Genomic DNA, 3,965 nt, shown 5'->3' on the forward strand with positions numbered 1-3,965 from the left:
CTCATTTCACTCAGAAATCTTATGCTTTTAGGCCTGGAAGGAATGCTCACACTGTCCTAAGAGTCATTCGAAGCAATTTTGGTGGGTATGTTTGGTTCCTGAAAGGTGATCCCTAAGAACTCCTTAGATGGCTTGCCAATAGAGCATGTCTTAAGAGGAGTCTTGTTCCTTGATCATATTATTTGCCGGCGTGTGATATATCCAACTTTGGGTACTCTTCTTTTTGTCACTGCCAGCGTGGAACGGTGCATTAGTCAATTCCGAAAACTAAAATTTGTAAAGGGTGATAGCGATCCTGATCCCCAGCCATGTTCCCACATGTATTTTGCAACTCAATCACACAATAGCTAGTCCTTGCCTTAAGCGTAGAGAACAGGGATCTAGATCTCCAAGCTTTGTCACAGCGTCTACCAATATCACATAAAGGAGAATATTTCATGAAGGTCTGCAGTCCACTCCCAATATCTCATGAAGGTCTGCAGTCCACCTCAAGCGAGGCTTTGGGTCTGTTTACAGAACCAGCCCACTCGAATTCTTATTTCTGGTAGGAAACTGAGCATTAGAAGAGGGATCTGTAGAAGGTGAGCTGTACAGAGAGCCTCCATGCCACTATCATTGAATGAATAAATAGGGTCAAAAACTAAAATCCTAAAGAAAGAAGGTTAATAAAAAAGGCCAAGAATTCCAATTCTGAGCAATTCTGAGCAATTGCCTTAAAGATAGGTGATGCAGAGAAAATGTATGTATTAACAAGATAAATATCCATCATAGAAAATTAATAAACACTAAAAAATTAGATCTTCACATATTTTAGCCTAAATTCCTTTCAGAAACTCAGAAATGCAGAGTTCTGAGATGCTCGGATCTGTGAACTGTATTAACAATAGAGAGGATCTATTTAATTGATAAAAGGCAGTGTTTTTGAGCCTTACGCAGACATTGGCTAAGATAGCAAAACTAATGAAGCACACACCTTGTGATACGAAATAAGTATGTAACAGTTTTAGAATCAAACAAACAAACAAACAATTCAAACAATTCAAAAAACTATACTTGTATGGGAAAAAAATACAAGAAATTCCTGTACTGCAAAGAGTCAAGTTGGAACAGCAATGGATCCAAATAGTACAATATTAGAATAGTACAGGATCCATAATACAAGAAATCCCTATACTATAAATGAGTCAACTTAGATACAACAAGTACACAATTAGAATAGTACAAGGTCCATAATAGTTTTCCCAAAGTGAAGCAACACCCAACTGATAAGGGTATGACAAACTAACAAGTTATAACTTAAGAATATTTAGTTAATATCAATCGCATAATTCTGACCGACGTACTGAATATCTAATTAATGTTCTGTACCATAATTCAGGCCAGGAACAGAAACACTATACATGACCGTGTAAGTGCAACAAAGATAAACATACAAATATGGCACTAAACAACAAAGTGAAAGATATTTAAAGATAAGATACAATATATCTGTAACAGAAAACAACATATACTAAAATTCACCGTGTCCGTCAATTCAAGAGAGAGGCCTGGATAACATGTTAAAGACGCATACCGCTGAAATTGAAGGTGAATCTGCATGCCCTGGAGAACCATGTGAAACATCCATCCCAATAATAATTGTTGGTTTCATTGAAATCTTAGGTATCCTATGCGCAAATTCCATAGATAAAACAGGGTTGAGGCCACCAACCTGAAGAACAGAATAACAGTTCCAGCAATATCAACATACAAAAGCAAGGGGCTAGCCCGAAAAGGCTATACGGATGAAATATTTATCATTGAATACTGATTAAATACCTTCGCATTTATTTTCAAAGCCACATTTGTTAAATATTGATCATTGACCTTCTTCATATTCATGGGTGCAATACATTGATTAATCACCCCCAAATCAGACAAGAACTTCTTCTTCCAAGGCCCTAAAATAGGGAATAGAATATGAGACGTTACAAATTCGTAAAATCTGGTTTAGATTCATAGAAAGTAAAAACTAGAAATTAGAAACGTTCATTAACAAGAAAATTACACAATCACCATAAAGTTCACTGTTCTTCCTCTCTGGTAAGATGCAGAGCAGAAAATGAGGTAGCTTTGGAATTCTAGACTTCATCTGATTTAACATCCTTTCAATCCTGTCTTGGAACAGAACCTCTCACAAAAAATTTGTTGTCTAAAATATTGCATTTTGGGATCGCAGAATATGAATGAACCCATGAGATTTGAAACCGTTACCATTGACTTAATAGAGATAAAGGGACAAAAGGATAAATAACAAAATTTAAAGAAGAAACTCAGCTTTTCCAGAGACTACGAGACTCTGCCATTTATTCCTAAAATTTCAAAGTCAGAGAGATGGCATGCAAATTAAAAAGCAAAGGGAAAAAGAATTCTTACAGTTAGCCATTGTGCTTTTAGCTCGTCCTCGGCACACAAGAGCTGACGAGCTCAGCTGGCTCTTGAATTCTGGAAGGATATTTTACTCTTTATTGCACAAAGAGAATTTAATTTACAATTATAATTCAAACTCCCAGAGATTCAAATTCAATTCAACCTCCACCCTTCAGAACTTTACAATTTCACATATACAACACACAGAAGACGTATGACATGAAACCGACACAAACAAGAAAGCAACCACAAATAATTCACTCGGATCACAAGGGAAGTGCTTCCATACACGGACATAAACAGACCAGACAGAGACCAAAACATGACATAGATATATTCAGTTGCACCTAAAAGCAGCGATAGCTAACCCTGACCAAGTCGTTGTACACCAGTAAGAGAAGTATAACCTGCAATGACCAAAGAGGATATATTAGTGATGTAATTTAGCATTAAAAGCAAACAAAGCTCTTACAAAACTAAAAATAAAAACACCTCCATGTGGGCACTCCCATGAGCACCACATGTCTCACCTCCTTCTCCATGGCATAGTGTGCAGGGCCTAAACCATGCCACTTAACATGGTATCATGGTCATATGTCAATACAGGAGGTAGAAGGATAATCCAACGGCCCACTGCACATGCACTAGTTTCAACTTCATGGCCTTCTGCGCTTTGTCTCATCCAGCTGTCAACACTCCCGAATGAGCAGATAGATATAGGAGAAATGGGCTGAGCTGAACAAACTAGGTTGTGCAGAGGGCGGAGGGAAAGGTTAAGAATCTCAGGGACACAGAAACATAAACAGCTACCCAGAGGCAAAGTCTGTGGTAACCTCTGTACTCCAGAAAGCCATTCAAAGAAACCCCAGAAATGTTGCTTCAGTCATGCGCCTCCAATTTCATGATTGCTTTGTTAATGTATGTATAAACAAACTTATACCTGATGGACTTCTGGTCTTTCCCCTGTATCCTCTATATATCCTCTGTATATTTAATGGGAAGTTAGGTATTCTAGGAATGAATCAACTGTATCGACTGATGATGTTGTTGGTACTGTATAAGCTTCTCATTGTGCTCCTTCAACAGAACCGGCTTCTCATTGTGCTCCTTCAATAGAACCGACTCCATAGCGACTCTGCCTGAGCATAGCAATGACAACAATAACAGTGCATTGGCCAGGTAACTGCTACTGCTACCTATGTTGTTTCTATTCTTGAGATCCTCGTATCTGGATTTGAAGGCAGGATTTGAAGGTAACGGAAGCCAAACTGCACTGTGGGGTTTACAGAAATAGTTGTCCAGAGGCAGAGGTTTTTTTGAAACGCAGACCAGCCCACTGTCACACTGTAACCTACCTAGGCCACGGCACAAACATGAAAAAATAGATGTGGGGTGAAATCACCATGTGGTGTAGCCAAGTGCATCCATCAACCTGTGGATGCTTATATGTTTATATGTTTCGCTGAGTTAACATATAATGTCCTCTAATAATGCTAACATTAGTTTAGGTTGTACTATTTACAAGTTTGAAAATATCAGGACTAATAGAAGTATAA

General features: G+C 38.1%; 1 long non-coding RNA gene across 1 annotated transcript; it reads right to left on the reverse strand.

Moving 5' to 3' along the window:
- Positions 1 to 1,822: 1,822 nt before the first annotated feature.
- Positions 1,823 to 3,765, reverse strand: LOC149227145 (uncharacterized). The gene is made up of 3 exons (XR_016247114.1): positions 2,940 to 3,765; positions 2,416 to 2,816; positions 1,823 to 1,940 (listed from the first exon to the last, which is right to left on the reverse strand). It is a non-coding gene; the product is annotated as an uncharacterized LOC149227145 (long non-coding RNA).
- Positions 3,766 to 3,965: the final 200 nt, after the last annotated feature.

The sequence above is a fragment of the Pinus tabuliformis genome, chromosome J, assembly GCF_031772625.1.
Source record: "Pinus tabuliformis cultivar Carrire ecotype Pingquan chromosome J, CPIR1, whole genome shotgun sequence".
NCBI classification, from domain to species: domain Eukaryota; kingdom Viridiplantae; phylum Streptophyta; class Pinopsida; order Pinales; family Pinaceae; genus Pinus; species Pinus tabuliformis.